Below are 19359 nucleotides of genomic sequence, written 5' to 3'. Positions count from 1 at the left end.
TATAAGGTTTTATCAAACTCAAGATGACTAATTGGTACATAAACAAATTCAATGGCAACAGTAACATCTGGCTAAGTAGTGTCAGGGAAAATATACAAATAAGGCAAAATACTGGACTAAGAAGTATCAAAGAGATCAGACAAATAAGGTCAAATAATATATCATTCACCCCCACCAAAATAATAGTCCTTTAGGTAGGTAGGACAGGCAATGGTTCTTATGGTCCGTCTCGGTAGCCGGTCAGGAGCGGGAGAGGCGGGTGGACCCCTTTCTTCTGACCTCGATGATTCTAGAGATTGCGTCTCGCATGGGACTGGAATTGAAGATCCGGGTGATGAGGCAGGGGAATGGCGATATTGTGGACTTCCATCGGAATGCTGTCCATCTATTATTCCTCTGGCATCTTCTTCTCCCCTTTCTTCAGAAATGCCTATTGGAGAAGGCAATGGTGCCAGGTCTGTAGTCGAAACAGTAGTCTCCTTTCCACCTTGATGTTTTATATGAGCATACTCGGGATTTGCTTCAAGAAGAGTGACTTCATCCATGAATGGCCCAAACTTAGAATGTCTGAAATACTTTCTTAGCAGTATTGGACCTGAAGTCTCGAATGTGTACCATGTACGGGTAGTTCTCAGAACGTTATATTAACATGAAATGACCAGGTCGTTAAGGCAACATCGCAATAGTTTCGTTCAACAATGTACGTCTGGGCCACAGCATCTCGCTCATGTCTTTGGCTTCGATAGAGGGTAGTAATGTTCGTTTAGTGGGTACAATCTTGATGTTCCCTTGGCACGGCTGACTGTCGTCATTGGAGTGGGTCATTTTAGCTCCAAAAAAAAAAAAAAAAATACGACGACTCGATGTGTGTGCATTGGACTGTTGAGACAAAGCAGCTGGTTGAAACGATAGCTAAACTATGTAAATACGTGGTGTGAAGTTTAAGACCTTCTCCATTCCTATGATTCCAAGTGGAATCATTAAGTTTCATGTTTTCTGTGAATTTCCTACAGTAAGTAACTTTTCCACATTCCATTTGGAATCATTGTTCTTATTTCTTTATTTTAGGTAAAATTGTATGGATGATTGCACAGAAACTTCATTCATAACCATTTGAAGGGAATTTTCAAGATTTACTTTTTAATATGCCAAGTAAATTTGGGCACCAATAGCTTTCTGCAAGTGATTGTGGAAACAAATAATAAGCGCGTGAAGTGTGCATATTTTTGCTGAAAGCAATAATTATAGGTTTAGTAATAGTAATATGGTGCGTACTCGTTTTATGTTCTTTAAAAGTTGGAAGTGGAAGTGTGTACACGTTATTAACTCTCCTTTCTTTGAGTTTCAGGTCATGCACGGACAATGGGCAATACTATTCCAGAAGCCATGAGTACAACGAAACGTTAATTCCAGCTGGAGATAAGACGGCGGCAGACGAAGAGGAAACGGCTCAAGGTAAGTGGACACTTTTACCTTACAAATCTCTATATATATAAAAGTCATTGTATGTATGTGGGTGGGTGGGTGGGTGGGTTTGTACCACATCTCCTCCCAAACCATTGGAGCGATTTCAACCAAATTTGATACACTTATGACTTGGTATCAGGAGACAAACCGCGTGGGGGTAAGACATCCCAAACACCCCTGGGGGCTGGGGGCGAGGGGGGTCATATATAAAAATAAATGAAAATAGTGTCGAATCCATACTTTTCGGGGTCGCTGAGATGAATAGTGACACTCCAATTTTTTTAAAGTCCAAGTTCAGCCCCCCTTTGGGGTGGGGGCGAGGGGGGAGTGATATATACAAATAATCGAAAATAATGTCGAATGCATGGTTTTCGGGGTCGCCAAAGTGAATAGCGACACTCCGGATTTTCAGTATCAGGAGACAAACCACGTGGGGATAAGACACTCCAGGAACCCTTAGGGGCGGGGGGCGAGGGGGGTCATAAATAAAAATAAACGAAAATAGTGTCGAATCCACACTTTTCGGGGTCGCTGAGATGAATAGTGACACTCCGATTTTTTAAAAGTCCAAGTTCAGCCCCCTTTGGGGTGGGGGCGAGGGGGGACTGATATATACAAATAATCGAAAATAGTGTCAAATACATAGTTTTCGGGGTCGCCAAAGTGAATAGCGACACTCCGGATTTTTAGTATCAGGAGACAAATCACGTGGGGTTAAAAAACCCCAGGAACCCTTAGCGGCGGGGGGCGAGGGGGTCATATATAAAAGTAAATGAAAATAGTGTAGAATCCATACTTTTCGGGGTCACTGAGATGAATAGTGACACTCCGATATTTTTAAAAGTCCAAGTTCAGCCCCCTTTGAGGTGGGGGTGAGGGGGGAGTGATATATACAAATAATCGAAAATAATCTCGAATACATAGTTTTCGGGTTCGCCAAAGTGAATAGCGACAATCCGGATTTTCAGTATCAGGAGACAAACCACGTTGGGGTAAGACACGCCAGGAACCCTTAGGGCGGGGGGCGAGGGGGGTCATAAATAAAAATAAACGAAAATAGTGTCGAATTCACACTTTTCGGGGTCGCTGAGATGAATAGTGCCACTCCGATTTTTTAAAAGTCCAAGTTCAGCCCCCTTTTAGGGTGGGGGCGAGGGGGGAGTGATATATACAAATAATCGAAAATAATCTCGAATACATAGTTTTCGGGGTCGCCAAAGTGAATAGCGACAATCCGGATTTTCAGTATCAGGAGACAAACCACGTGGGGGTAAGACACGCCAGGAACCCTTAGGGGCGGGGGGCGAGGGGGTCATAAATAAAAATAAACGAAAATACTGTCGAATCCACACTTTTCGGGGTCGCTGAGATGAATAGTGACACTCCGATTTTTTTAAAAGTCCAAGTTCAGCCCCCTTTTAGGGTGGGGGCGAGGGGGGAGTGATATATACAAATAATCAAAAATAGTGTCAAATACATAGTTTTTGGGGTCGCCAAAGTGAATGGCGACACTCCGGATTTTTGGTATCAGGAGACAAACCACGTGGGGGTAAGACACCCCAGGAACCCTAAGGGGTGAAGGGCGAGGGGGGTCATAAATAAAAATAAACGAAAATAGTGTCGAATCCATACTTTTCGGGGTCGCTGAGATGAATAGTTACACTCCGAATTTTTTAAAAGTCCAAGTTCAGCCCCCTTTGGGGTGGGGCGAGGGGGGAGTGATATATACACATAATCGAAAATAGTGTCGAGTCCATACTTTTCGTGGTCGCTTAGGTGAATAGTGACATCCCGGGAATTTTTAAATTCCAAGTTCAACCCCCTTTAGGGTGGGGGACAAGGGGGGAGTGATGTATAAAAATAATCAAAAAGAATGTCGAGTACTCTTCGGGGTCGCTGAGATGAATACTGACACTCCGGATTTTTACTATCAGAAGACAAACCACTTGGGTTAGGGCACCCCAGGAACCCATAGGGGCGGGGGACGAAGGGGTGAGATATAAAAATCATCGAAAGTAGTGTCGAATGCATACTTTTGGGGTCGGTTAGATGAATAGTGACACCCCGGGATTTTTTTAAGTCCAAGTTCATCCCCCTTTGAGGCGGGGAGCAAGGGGGGTGAGATATATAAATAATAGTATTTAGTGTCAAATATACAGTTTTCGGGGTCGCCGAGGTGAATAGTAACACTCCGGAATTTTAATATCGGGAGACAAACCACGTGGGAATAAGACACCCCAGGAACCATTAGGGGGGGGGGGGCGGGGGGCTTGAGATATGAAAATCATCAAAGTAGTGTCGAATACATACGTTTTGGGGTTGCTGAGATGAATAGTGACACTCCAATTTTTTTAAGTCCAAGTTCAGACCCTTTGGCGTGGGGGCAAAGGGGAAGTGATATATACATGTAATCGAAAATTGTGTCGAATACGTAGTTTTCGGGGTCGCCAAAGTGAATAGCGAAACTCCGGATTTTTAGTATCAGGAGACAAACCACGTGGGGATAAGACACCCCAGGAACCATTAGGGGCGGGGGGCAAGGGGGGTCATATATAAAAATAAACGAAAATAGTGTCGAATCCATACTTTTCGGGGTCGCTTAGATGAACAGTGACATTCCGGGAAATTCTTAATTTCAAGTTCAGCCCCTTTTAGGGTGGGGGGCAAGGGGGAGTGATATATAAAAATAATCGTAATTAGTGTCGAATGCACAGTTTTTAGGGTCGCTGAGGTGAATAGTGGCACTCTGGACATTTAAAGTCCAAATTAAGGCCCCTTTTGTGGTGAGTGGTTAGGAAGGGAGTTAGATATAAAATAATCGAAAATAATGTCACATCCATGGTTTTAGGTGTCGCTTAAATGAGGAGTGACACTCCGGTTGTCGTTTAAGTCCAAGTTGATCCCCAATTGCCAGGCGGGTGAGAAGGAGTCAAGAACAGAAAATATCCAAATGACCGAGATTAGGGATGTTTTTTGTACGTTCCAGTATAACTGTCAGCAGAACTTAATACAAATATTACCTACTACCTGAAAAAATACTAAGCGGGAAAAACACCCCTTGAAGACTTAGATAAGGGTACGAAATGTAATTAAGACCGATAATGACCGATATTAGTGTTGAATCCATACGTTTCGGGACTACGGGAACAATTTCAAACAAACTTGGTCACTTATGACTTATTATCAGGAGACAAAGTGCGTGGAGGTATGACAACCCTAGCACACCTACGACGGGATGAGATGTAGAAATAATCGAAAATAGTGTCGAATCCATTCTTTTCGGGGTCGCTGAGATGAATAGTAAAGCTCCAATTTTTTTAGAAGTCAAATTTCTGCCTCCTTTCGCATAGCGGTGAGAAAAAGTGAAAAACAAAATTTCGAAAATGACCGAGAGAATGGACGCATGTGTGTATACTGGACCTACTGTCTGGAGAAATATACGCTAGGGGTAAGAGACTCCTAGCCTCTAAAGTAGGGGCGAAATGTAAATATTAACCGAAAATGACCGAAATTTGTGTCTAATCCATAGTTTTCGGGGTCGCTGAGATTAAATGTAACACTCTGGATGCCGTTTAAGATAAAGCTCAGTCCTACTCGGCAGGCGGATGAGAACTGGCAAAAAATTGAAAACGTCCAAAGGGACAGAGTTTAAGGATGTGTGTATGTTTTAGCATATCTCTCAATCAAACTTGGTATACAGATGACTTACTGTATAGAAAACATTACTGTGGGGGTCAGATACACCTAGCTCCCGCTGGTGTTGGGGAATGAGAGGGGCTGACGTGCAAAAATAAGGAAAATAACCAATATTAATCTCGAAATCCATTGTTTATGTGTCGCTGATACGAACTGTGACGCTGTGGATAGCGTTTAAGTCCACGTTCAGCCTCCATCGAGGCAGGAGCTGAGAAGGGCTTAAAAGTAAATAGTATAAAATGACCGAGATTAGTGTCTACTCGAAAATTAAATCTAAAACTTGAAATCAGATACATCTAAATAACTATAAAACTACATGATAAGTCGTAAAATCAGCATCTCAAAAAGAATTCTATAAGCATTCACTTCACACTCAACTAACTGGTAATACAAATATTAAAGGTAAACATTCAAAAACTATCCGGGCAACGCCGGGTACTACAGCTAGTATTTATTAAACCGAGCTCGATAGCTGCAGTCGCTTACGTTCGGCCAGTATCCAGTATTCGGGAGATAGTAGGTTCGAACTCCCACTGTCGGCAGCCCTGAAAATGGTTTTCCGTGGTTTCCATTTTCACACCAGACAAATGCTGGGGCTGTACCTTAATTAAGGCCACGGCCGATTCCTTCCCACTCCTAGCCCTTTCCTGTCCCGTCGTCGCCATAAGACCTGTCTGTGTCGGTGCGACGTAAAGCAACTAGCAATATATATATATGCAGTTATTAACCCAGTGTACTCCTACATTCCTTTTCTTTTCTGTTATGCTCTTTTTGTGTACTTCATTAAAGTAAGGAAAAGATTTCCTTACGTGAACACGATATGTAATTTTTGTGGAAACAGATTGTGTCTGGCTAAATATTTCCAATGTTGGTATGCTGAATTGCTTGAATAATGTCCTCGGAGATAATCAGAATTATGTTGAGTATATATCAATTTGAAGCAGCAGTTGTGGAGACCTAGAGTGCATATTTACGGAGGCTAAATTCTTCTCATAACCAAAGGTATTAATTTATGATCAACTTACGAGATAAAAATGCGCCGCTGGATTGTTGAGGGTCATCAAAGCAAACTGAGTACTAAAGTCTAAAGGAATGTAACTTGATATGCTGGTGAATTATTAGCTAGGACGGATTATCTTGACGTGTGGAATATAGGACGAAGTCCTCGTAACGTACCCTATACATGATTAATATGGGAAGTGGTATTTATGAAAATTCGTTATATGTGATGGAAAAATGTGGTCTATAAATGAGTTTGGGTGATATAAATTTTTTGTTAAAAAAATAATAAACATAAGGATAGGTACATGTAAGGAGACCATTATGTAAATTTGTACTGTGGATGGTAGGGGAAGTATTTATAGTCTCCACAAATTCCACTCTGGTTATGTGCATATTACATCCGTATGTAATATACGAGAGATCTTTGAAAATAATCACGCTGATAGTTTCCCAGGGGACATTCACGTACTGTTAATAGGGCCTTTTTTTTTTTTTTGGTATGCACGAGGTAACGAAGGACATCCAATCGGGGTTCGATTATATGTGTGGAATCTAGTATGTGAAGTCTTCCGAATTATAAAGAAAGTAACATTATTAATTTAACGATTTGGGGGAGTATGTTCTGAGATTTGATTTCTTCTTGATGTAGAGAGAACTGAAAGTAATATCTGTAGCTCATGTTTTTTCCTTTCAGGCGTATGTCTCTTTTTGTGTCCTCATTTGTTTAGGGCTTGTGTTACTGTAGCATTTTAGCGGTGATGCAGGAGAGCAATGCAGATCACGGATTATTGTTTTATTTGAATTTCATGTAATATCTTTCGCAGGGTCTACAGCGTTGTTATTTTATATGGGTTGGATTTCGGCCCAAGTTACAAGTGTATATTTATGTTTTACGAAAGTCATGTAATTACTATTGATTCATTTATTTTTATTACGAAAAAGTTTCATGCTCGGGTGAAAAGCGACGATTTCCACGCGTCTTGAATTTACTCGCAAAACAATTAGTTATTTTGTTACGTCGAGTTTATTTCCTTAGTCATCTGTGACGCCATATAGCATGTACTTTTCTTTGATTTGGTCATTATTAATTCATTTGCCCCGACACCTGGTTGTACTGTAATGCGATTAGGGAATTTGGTTGTGGATGATCATTTTGCCTGATGTCATTGTAGCAGAAACATATTTGTTTAATCGATCTTTGCTAAGGAAGCATTGTACGGCAGATCTACTTTATTGAAAATATGCTCCATTGTTTTGGTGTTAATAATCCCCCTCATTGTAAATGATGATTTGATAATTTCACTATTTGGGTAATAAGTCTTTCCATATCTGCCAATGAGAGATTATTATTTAATTTGTAGCCAGTCATTTTTCCCTTAACTACATACTACCAGTCCATCCAGCGTATAACGGTGTAGCCGTTAATTTAGATGAACCACCCCTTCAGTGTATCATGCACCATACCTTTGAGGTAATCGTCACGGTGAAATAATCTTTTCGTATGGGTGTAATACGATCCATTATTTTTTGAATTTCACTGCCCGAAACAATGTAATATATGAGATTGATACGCACAAAGCATACGCAACTTTATCGTTGCTGACATACTGAATTTTAGGCGCTTACATGTAAGACCAATACTATATTTAAGCTACTTGGAGACAGCCATTTAATGTAATGCTTCTTTGTACAGCACATTCGTCATTCTGTTACCGTGAGCACAAAAAGAGAGTCAATTGCTGATATTCACACGGAAATATGTGCCATACAGTTTACCATGTGAGAATCAGCTCGACCTGAGTTCAGTTCTGCGTGTCTGAACCTCGGACTTGTTGACAGTTATCCTGAAACATGGACTGGCCGGGAAGTGCAGATGCTAAAACTGTAATCTTTTTTGCCGCAGCCAAGGAGTATAACTTCGTCAATCACATGTTTGTTCAATGTCGTTACATCTAATCAAGTGCCATTTCAGAGTTTTGGACGGGACAGATTCCGAAGAAGCACTACGTCATCCTGATTTACGACTTGGTTCACCGACGTATCCGCCACCTCCTGCGCTTGAGGTCTATTCATGATGGACCCTTTGATAGCTCTGGCTTTGTTGTTGGTCGGATTTAGTATTGTTCGCTCATAGAGACATTCAGTCGGTTTCAGATTTATTTTCTGAATACTGGGGTATTATGATGTTATCGATATTCGGAGGTGATGTAGAGAATAATATTATTACATCACTTACTCCCATTATTCCATTATCAATGGATAGGAGTAATAAGGAAAATCATGTGCTGACGCGATTTCTTCCAAGATCAGCTCCCATTTAAATGAATGGCCTCAGAGTGGATCTTTTCAGCAAGGCATTGACTTCATCTGCTGTGGTTCTGTTGGCGACAACAGGCAAAGTCTTTATCAATCAATCAATCAATCAATCAATCAATCAATCAATCAATCAATCAATCAATCAATCAATCAATCAATCAATCAATCAATCAATCAATCAATCAATCAATCAATCAATCAATCAATCAATCAATCAATCAATCAATACTGATCTGCATTTAGGGCAGTCGCCCAGGTGGCAGATTCCCTATCTGTTGCTTTCCTAGCCTTTTCCGAAATGATTTCAAAGAAATTGGAAATGTATTGAACATCTCCCTTGGTAAGTTATTCCAATCCCTAACTCCCCTTCCTATAAATGAATATTTGCCCCAGTTTGTCCTCTTGAATTCCAACCTTATCTTCATATTGTGATCTTTCCTACTTTTATAAACGCCATTCAAACTTATTCGTCTACTAATGTCATTCCACGCCATCTCTCCGCTGACAGCCCGGAACATACCACTTAGTCGAGCAGCTCTGCTTCTTTCTCTCAAATCTTCCCAACCCAAACATTGCAACATTTTTGTAAAGCTACTCTTTTGTCGGAAATCACCCAGAACAAATCGAGCTGCTTTTCTTTGGATTTTTTCCAGTTCTTGAATCAGGTAATCGTGGTGAGGGTCCCATACACTGGAACCATACTCTAGTTGGGGTCTTACCAGAGACTTATATGCACTCTCCTTTACATCCTTACTACAACCCCTAAACACCCTCATAACCATGTGCAGAGATCGGTACCCTTTATTTACAATCCCATTTATGTGATTACCCCAATGAAGATCTTTAAAAATTCACCAGCAAATCAAATGTTCTAATTGTGAACATCTCGGAGCAATAATTCAGCTGCCAGTATATACACTGCTGGCCATTTAAATTGCTGTACCACGAATCTGGCATGCAACGGACATCAAATTTGCATGAAAGGTAAAACATGCCGGGATGTACAAGTGATCTGCATTTCAGTTCATGTGCACAAAGCAGCAGGTTCGCGTAATGCCATGTACAGTGTGATTAAAGGGGAAGATGGCACGGCGGGTTTCTCAGTCGAAAGTTGCATTCGAAAGTTGATTGTGTCAGGATGTCAGTGACCCCCGGCCACTAACGCTCAAGAGGACAGACATGCTTTGCGCATGGCCCTGCGAGGTCGAAGAGCCACGTTGCGTACTCTGAGTTGGGAACATGGCTCGTTTGCAAGACGGCAAGTGTCCACATGGACAATGCGACGACATATGCAGCACCGAAGCACCACAGACTGTCAGCATGGTGACCACTCTTACGGCTTCTCTTGATGCTGCAGCGGAGGCAGGCGGGCATACAGTGGGACATTGAACGACGACCATGAATAGAGAAATGGCGTATTATTATCTTTTCAGAGGAATGCCGGTTCTGCGTACAGCATCGTTATGTGCATATCCATGTGTGGAGGTACCGAAGAGGACGAACGTAGCCAGCTTGCATTCGTCATCGCCATACTAGCCCACCAGCTAGAGTGATGATCTAGCGTGGCATTGGGTACATAACCTGGTCACCTATTGCTCATATAGTCGCAAATATGGACAGCCGCTGTTACAGTTCTGACATGTTAAGGCCCATGGCTGTGCCTTATCTCCATGATGATACCTTTCAACAGGACAATGAACAACTGCATGTTTTTCGTGCTGGTCTGACCTTCCAAGATACAGGTGATTGTTCGACTGTTGCCCTAACCAGCACGTTCTCCTGATCTGTCACCAGCTGAGAACATCTGATAATGAAATGGCGTGTGGCTTTTGGTGGCGGGAGTGTCGGAGGCCATGTTCGGCTCGCCAGGTGCAGGTCTTTTGATTTGACCCCCGTAGGCGACCTGCGCCTCGTGATGAAGATGAAATGATGATGAAGACGACACATACACCCAGTCCCCATGCCAGCGAAATTAAGCAATGATGGTTAAAATTCCCGACCTTGCCGGGAATCGAACCCGGGACCCCTGTGACCAAAGGTCAGTACGCTTTAGCCATGGAGCCGGACAGAACATCTGGTCATGGGTTGCCAAGTGACTCGTCACTCGCAACCACTCGTCAGCCACTACGATTGATGAACTCTGGCATAGAGTTGAAGTCACATGGAATTACGTACGCGTATCTGTCATTCAGGCTCAGTTCAACTCGATACCCAGCCAGATTACAGTTGTTATCGTTACCAGAGTTGGCATCTACTGCATGCTCTGTACCTCAAGATTACCTGTCAAGTCAGTCATCTCATCCGCCCATCACACTCTAAGTGTACAATAAATGCAGTCTGATTCCACTCCCTGCTTATCTTATCGGTGTAGCAGTTTTAATGACCATCATGGTATTTTTGTGTGTTACTGTCCACTCATCCCATATAATCAGTACACAGTCCTGCATAATCTTCTCTTTCAATATATTGCACACTGGTGTCTCACAAGGGAAGTATCAGGTAAGAGAGGTCGAAACGTACCTTGAAATGTTTTGACACAATCGTTGTACTGTAAGGGGATAGCGTGCGGAGAATCGGTCTCCAGATTTAACTGCAAGGCTCGGAAATCGTACCTAAAATCCTGGTACGCAAGAATGACGGGTGGCGCAACTGGACATCTCTGAGCCAGCTCGGGGTTGGGTTGTGGCGGGACGTATGCGGTATGCATGCAGTCTCACGACTCGTTCTGAAATTGTATTGTTTCATTCACTTCACTCATTTACAAGAGAATAGCAGATATGACTGGTATAAATTGCATGATGATAACACAAGTTTTTGTACACGAAGCACAATGAATTAGAACTTCATTGTCGCGCTATTCTTCACACATTTCTTCTTTTCCTAGCAATACTTAGCGGGCACTGCGAACTCGGGAGGTTACTCTCGTGCGCAATTCATTGCAAACGATGGAAATTTTATCATACGCCGAAATCGAGAAGATGAAACCTGAAAATATATAAAAGACTGCAGTTTAAGGATTGCGTCTCTATGGTGGACCTCAATATTTACATCATTACGAGAGGTTAGAATTACTGTTTATCGGAGGTAAAAAGCTTTCCACTGCCGTAAGAATTTGTCTAACGGTTGAATCATACTCGTGGTACCTAGAGGAATCAGAAGCAGTTCGAATGTTTTGCATGGAAGGATGTCTTCATGACAAGTTGTATCACTGTGTATGGTCCACAAATCGAAAAGCAGGGAACAGTTGTCTCCAGAGAACGGGAAAAAAGGCTTCTCTAAACCATACTTTCACTTCTGTTTTCTCAAGTTTTCCTGCTTTTGTGGCAATGACAACGATGTTATCAGTTTTAAACAAATGTTTTAAATCCAGAGAACCGAAGGTTCCGGTCGGCTCCAGCAATACATTAAATAATTTAGGAACAAATAATCATGCATAGTGATTGTTGGTATTATGGTGTATGAATGTATGAGTGAACTAATCGATTTGGTTTTTGTGTGTGTGTGTGTGTGTATGTGTGTGTGTTTCTCACCTACAAAATATACTGCTTTTATCAGTGTTGTAAATAGAGGATGGGGTGTAATCGAGAATCGTTCTCGAGCCGCCCTTCTTTAGCAGACTTATTATTTCGTTTTCCGTCCTGAATATACGAACGAGAAACACATTTCGTAATTTTCCTACTCCCAATTCTGTGTTTCTAGGAACGGCTGGTCCAGGCCTTAGAGGAGGAGAAATTACTTTTTTCGATGGATAGTTAACGTGCAATTTCCAAAGGCCTCAGTCATAAATTTTCATCACTTATATTTCACCTTCCCCTTTTTGCTTCCCTGGAAATAGGAGTAGAGTTTTTCATACTATACATACTATTTTATGTTCAATCGAACTTGCCGACATACCCGTATTTTCCAACTGCTTCTTCCACAAGTAAATATATTGCTCCGACTTCACTAAACTAAAATATTTGTGGACGTGTGAAAGTGATAATCACTTTTTACTACCTTCGTTAAGCCAGAATTTTACGGCCCTCTTCTTCTCTCCATACTGATGTTTCCTCGCACACATTTTACGTAACTAGGAAAATAACTAAAACTAGACGGTTTATGTGGTAGCTGACTCAGAGCATCAATAGATTCTGAGGAGTCGCATTCCAGTTTCGAAATGGGACTCGGAGCTTCGTTTGCGATCGGCATAGGGTTTTGACGAACGGAATCACTTGAGTCGCTTTCACTGTCTCTACTGTGGAAAAACCTCCTCAATACGTTTCACATCTCTGCGATTATATTCCATCAAATCAATCAGATATTGCTCCATTTCTTTTCCTGTGGAGCTAATTTTCATGAAAAACGCTTATTCGCGGAAATAACTAACTACAAACTTCGTTACGTTAATAGGAGTGAAAACGTAATTCTTCTAGGAACTCATTTTCACAGTGTTGCTTTCTTTAGAACAACCATCAAAACCATTGAATTAATGGATGCAGTAAGATGCCCTAAACTGACTAGCGCGTGGGGCGTCCGGCCACGGGTTGTACGGGTCAAAGCGTCCGCCTGTCATCCAGCGGCCCTGGGTTCGTTTCCCGGCCGGGTCAGGAGTTTTTGATTGTAAGTGATTAATATCCCTGGCCTCGGGACTGGGTGATTTTGTCGTCCTTAACGTTCTTTTCCTCACATTCAACACTCTACACTTCCGCAATTCCACTTGCACGCAAGTTCCTACATATGGTGAAAGTAGTGGCAAAAGATCTACTGAGGTCGACGCTACGAATAAATATAACTTTTTTTAAGAAAAGGCGCGTGCGGCTCTGCTTATCACTGGGTACGTCGGCTACCAGAGCTGTCCACTCAAGTCAACATGTACATTTACAGTACTCGCGCAACATCCCATTGATCGATATGTGATTCACCACATGATTTCGAAGACTTGCAGCTAAATATGGAGGCTGATTTTCCACACGTTGTCCTCTTATAGTACAACGAGTGTATCAAAAAATTTCAAAGTATGTTCCGGCCTATCTTACCTGATACTTCCCTTGTTGATGTTGATGTTGCCGAGATCAATGGGCACTTTAAACATGGACTGTGCCTAGGCTTGTTATGGCGAATGGTGTTCGCCATGTTATTCCTCATTAGCTCGTTTTTATGAAACATTGTAAATTCAGTCGTTTCCACATTAGCAGGAGCATGAAGTCTGTAATCATTTGCTGACTTCCTTTTGATAAAGGACTTCCAATTTTCGAAGATATTAATTTTCTGTATTTATGTTCTGAATTCCCATATTGTCCGTGACTAGTGGTGGCTGTCTTTGAAAGTTCTTGGCCATGCTTTCCTTGTACTTATCCCACAGATGTAGTGTATGAGTTGGATAACAGTATAGTAAAATAACTGCGGAAACTGCCTTAGCTTTAATGGACTGCGAGAAAATGATGCTCCATTTAAGGCAGAGTCTCAGTGGGAGTCATCTTGTAGGAGATCCAGAGCTTTGCTAGCACTGTTGAGGGTTGATGAAGGATCCCATTTATAGTCCTGAGGTCGATGAAAGGTGTATGGCCTTTTACAGCGTGCAATAATAAATGCAAATAGAAGCATTCTGCTTTCAGTGGGTGCACTGCATGCACTCTTCAAATAGCATATTCTTTTTTCATCTCACGGAAGTCTTTCTCCATTTCCTTCTGTTAAAGGTGTCTGTTGAAGTAGCAGAAGGATGCAACTTCTTCATATAACAGTCCTATGGCAAAATAATGAATTTTGCAAAGTATGAAAAATGTCATTCTTCTGGTGTTCCGTAAACTCAGAACAGCATCCTATGCGTTATCAGCAGAAAAAAACTACGCAATGAAAGGACTAGGTGAACATCCAAATGAATTACCACCGGATACCTTTCATGAATTGGGAATGCGAGAATCCATCAAATAGCTTCGGACGGTCTGATATCTTAGAAATTCATTATGGTCATTGCCCTTATTTACATATTTGCAGATATACTTGATATATTTCACACTACTGCAATGATCAACAATGATATAGGTTGACAAGCTCTGGATAAAACGGTCGAATATAGCACAACCCAACTAATATCTACTTCAGTATTTCAGTGAGGGGCGAATCCCAAAATGAACCTTCGCAAAGGTGGATTATAAACATGCAGTTTCATTAAAATGTGTCAAGTAGTTTTCCAATTATAAGAAAGCATCTATACGTGCACCCGCTTTTGGTCATTGCCCGCTTAGACTTAGATTTTGAAATATTCCGTTAATAACATCTGCCTTATTAATCCTCCTATCGAAAAAGTGTAGTTGAACAAGTTTTTGAAATAAATCTACATTAATGCTGGCGTATTGCCATTAAGTTTGATTATGAATATTCTGTGGGCGAGTAGCATTTAGCAGTTAACCGAACGGCGGGTTTCATTTCTGTTAGAGCATAGTGGGATAAAGTAGTACTTCTGAGCCCTTATTGAAGTGCTCATTTAATTAATTAGTCATTTCTTCAAATATACAGAGAATATTTCATTTTATTAAGTACTAGTAACTGGCAGGGAGCATTATATTCAGCAGCATATGTCGCAATTTCTGCAGAGAGCTAGGAGCTCGGGTTTGTTTGCTCGCCAGCTAAGTTTGGAAGGTGGAATTTCGACATGACGTACAGGAAGCCGAACAGGGAAACAATATAATTCCAACGGGCAACATTTCTGATGCCCGGTGAGAGGTTAGGGTCGCCTACGAGAGATGTTTGAAGTAAACGTTAGGTACGCGATGTGTTGAGCCAATGAAACGATAGAGCCACCGTCGATATGGCATTGGTCTAGGGAAGAGATGGCTCCAATCGAGGATACGACGGCGTCTTCGAGGACGTGTTAATAAAAACGATGACCACGTCAGTTAGTTACCCTTTTATTCGGAAAGATTCTGTGCAGGTAACATCGTAAGAAGAACTTTTTATTTACGCGAGTGATCGTGTGGGGACTTGTAAATTTTGTTGGAAGACGCTCAGTCTGCATTTGATATATTCAAGTTTTCTAATACTCTGAGAATGGCATTTGACTTACGATTACCAAAGGGAGAGAAGAGTTCCATTTAATCATTTCAAAACGCATAGTAGCCTGCCTGTGTAAATAGTTTTCCGAGGGCATAAACTTAACAATTTCCAGTCCAGCCTTTTATAAATGGGAAATATTTGACCTAGTTACGGGAGTAGATAAGAGAAGCGGTTCCGCGACAGAATGAGAACTGGTTTCACGGTCAGTGGAAATTGCTCCCGGCAGTAGTATTCTAGTAACCGACAGATTGAACTTGACCTAGTTCCTACATCGTGAACGAGGGGATGTTTTGGACGACATCCGGAAGCAGAAGCAGCAACGGAACCTTTCTACCCCTTGATGGAGACAAAAGGACTGATCCAAGTCTTTTCAGAAGGCAGCATCCCCATCAATATGGTTGGCTAAAACAAGATGGGATCGGCTGTCTCCTAAATACGGGCGGCCATAAGTCAACGAAACAGATGAGTACAGAGTTTTTAATGTAATTATGTGAGTGGAAACGTGTTTAACGTTGCAAAAGAGGATAGGTTACTTTGATATTTAATTTCAGTGGATGTAGCTTTGTTTGGAAGGACTACGTCCTATTTAAAGTAAATGAAAGGAAGCTTGTTAATTTAAATATAATTGTAACGTAAATTTGGACCGTTTGCATGAGGTCGCAGCTCGCTTTCTTACATTTTATTCTGATTTATTTAGCTGAGTGGTTAGCGTCATTTCTTTTACGAGTTAGTCTTTTTATTTTAGCCTGATAAATTGTTTTATTTGTTTTGCTTTGATGTTTGAGACGCAGAGTACGTCTCGGGGCTTAATTGCAAATGTAAATAAGGATTCAAATTAAAGTCGGGAAGGACTAGATTAAAGTATTATTAATGGGAGCTCAAAGTGTACGGAAACATGCCGTCACGTTTTCTGGGATTTATTGCATTGCATTTATTGTTAGCGTCATCTTCACCACTATTTTGTGAAACGCTGTTTCGTATTTCGAGTTCCGAATATTAGAATAACATATCTGTAAAATTTATTATTATTGTTATCAATACGAGTTTCTCGCGATGTAGGATTGAGATATTTCAGTAACTTTCCGATGTTCAGAAATGATCGATTGTCAATGTGGCAATTTCTTAGTTTCAGTTTATCATATTTATTGCAGAGTGGGCCACTTTATTATTCATGTTTACTTTGAGCGCGAGTGCTTGGATTTGTGAACAGTGCGGTCTTGTTTCTTTTCATGCGAGCGAATGTCAGACGACGTCCGTCATATTTCTTCGGTTTTATGCAATTTTAGAACATGAGATTTTATTTAGTGTGATTTTGAGTAAGATTAAGGACGTGTTTTCTTGTTTATGTGACTTGCCTCGGGTAGACTGTTGAGCAGCGTGTGTAAAGGGTTGGACCCTGTTGTTTTGGTATTTGCTGCTTTATTTTTGGGACACATGAATCTCCACTTTGAGTCATTCCGCTGTGTGTTGGCGAGGGTGATATGTTTGTCTACCGACGAGAGTTTTATTTGAGCGGCCTATACTTCGCGATTTTATTGTTTCTGTTCATGTCTCTACGGTTGTTGCAGTTGACGAGAGTTTTATATCGCTACGTTTGTTTCGGACCATCTTTTATTGATATAACCGCGCTGAGGAATATTTTGTCTCATGTAATATTTTCCAGGATACAACGTTGAATTGGGTATTGAAAGATAAAGCCTACTCTGTCATTAATTTTTATGAATTTGTGTCACGTAATTTCATTTCAGGAATCCACGTTGATTTTTGCGTGATATTGTAAAGTCCACCAGTTGATTGATTTTGTGTCATGTAATAATTTTCCAGGAACCTGCGTTGAATAGGAAGTGCTGGTTAAAATGTAATTTTGTTTCCTTTTATTTCCATTGAGGCTTTGAGTGGATGCGAGTTGCGTGAATGCCTTGGTGAGCCCTGGAAAATATATCATGTGTTTGTTTCTTTGAATGTTTATATTGCCATTTATATTATTTTGATTTTGTGTGGTTCCGATCCACATTGTTTGTTATGCTCATGAAATTGCTCATGAATCGTGATGTATATATATTGTGCATAGGATGTTTTACCACTCAGCGTGATATATATATATATTGTACAGTTAGGTTAGTTTTATTCCCCCCATTTTTGCGCATTAAATCACGCCTTTTCTTAAGGTTAGGGACCCCACTGCAATGTCAAGTGTGCAGAAATGGGGAACGTACTCATGTACAGTTAAAAGTGTTAACAAAAAGTAAAGCCAGGAGCGTGGTACGAGCACGCAAGCCCATGTATTAAAATTAATAAAACTTCAAGATTTGAGTTGATATGTTAAGTATGTATGTCGCATACATTATAAATTTGTAATATATTCTGATTCTCAAGATGGACTCTATCCAACTGGAAGAAAGCAACAATCTGAGTCATGTAAATCTGGATTATTTGATACTTTTGCTATTTTTTAAAATATTTATGTTGTTTATTTTGATGAACAAATTTTCCTCCGAAACTGACGTCATACTTCGCTGTCAGGAAAGATAGGGCTGACCAGGAAGGGAGGAGATCAAATATGGTGGGTAGGATTTAGGCTCTTGTCATACGGGATTCCGAGGAAAGCGTGTGGAGGAAAGACAACCAGGGTAGAATGTTATCCAGGAATTAGGTTGAGGCAGATATTGGGGAAAGTAGAAGAGAAGGAGGAGGGAAAATAGAAGGTGGTAATGTTTCACGTTGGTGCTAACAACGTAAGACAAGCATGTATAAGTACAACATAGTTGGGGATGTGTGGGATCTGGTAAATGCAGCATGGGTGAAGTTTAGAGAAGCGGATATTGTTATCAGTGGAATACTGTCTAGGAGGTATACTGAATGGAAGGTGACTGGGGATTTAAATCAGACTATGGAGTGGGTACGTGAGAAACAGGGAGTAAGATTATAGATCATAATGTGTGGGTAGGAGATAGGGATCTGCACTCAGATGGCCTTCACTTATACCGTAGTGGTACATATAAGTTAGGAAATTTGTTTAGAAGGGTTAGAGAGAAGAACATTAAGGGAAACGGGGTGGTCTAGGGAGCGGTGATAAGGGTGCAGGGAACTGGACGTCATGTAAAGATGACAAAACATTTTAGTGCTCAACTGTAGAAACATTGTAAAGAAAGGAATAGAATTAATTTAATATATATATACTTACCAGATAGAATTAAGTAATTTAATAGATATATATACTTGCCAGATATTGTAATAGGAGTTGAATCATGGCTGAGAAATTATATAATAGATGCAGAAATATACTCACGGAACTGGAGTGTGAATCGTAGAGATAGGATAAGAATGGTGGGAAGGGGAGTATTCATTCTAATGAAAAACATTTGTAAGCTAAGAAAACGTTAACGATGGCGGACATGAAATTCTAGGTGTAAGACTCATCCCTAAAGATAATAGGCAACTCGATGTCTTTGAATTGTACAGACCGGGAAAAGGTTGCGCTGACGCTGATTCAGAATTATTTGATAAGATAATCAGCTCTGTGGGAAACGATATGGAAAGGAAGGTGATAGTAGCGGGTGACCTAAACTTACCAAATGTTAAATGCGAACTACAGGAAGCATAACCAACAAATAGCAAATAAGTTAATATGGGAAGGGCAACTGATTCAGAAAGTGATGGAACCAACTAGATGGAAGAATATTCTGGATGTGGTGCTGGTAAAACCAGATGAGCACTATAGAGAAACCGAAATAACAGATGGCATTAGTGATCGCAATGCTGTTTACACCATAGTTAAAAATAACTGTGAAAGAACGGAAGTTACCAAAATTAGGACTATTAGGCAGTGCCATATGGCTGATAAAA

At 40.9% G+C, this 19359-nt stretch overlaps 1 protein-coding gene across 1 annotated transcript in view; it reads right to left on the bottom strand.

The window, feature by feature from the left end:
• Positions 1 to 19359, bottom strand: part of LOC136866109 (chymotrypsin-1) — a 225842-nt gene that overhangs the window by 194184 nt on the left and 12299 nt on the right. The gene's annotated exons all lie outside the window — the stretch shown is intronic.

The sequence above is a fragment of the Anabrus simplex genome, chromosome 3 (assembly GCF_040414725.1).
Source record: "Anabrus simplex isolate iqAnaSimp1 chromosome 3, ASM4041472v1, whole genome shotgun sequence".
NCBI lineage: Eukaryota > Metazoa > Arthropoda > Insecta > Orthoptera > Tettigoniidae > Anabrus > Anabrus simplex.
Note: the sequence above shows the minus strand (reverse complement) of the source record. Positions and strands in the feature narration are given on the sequence as shown.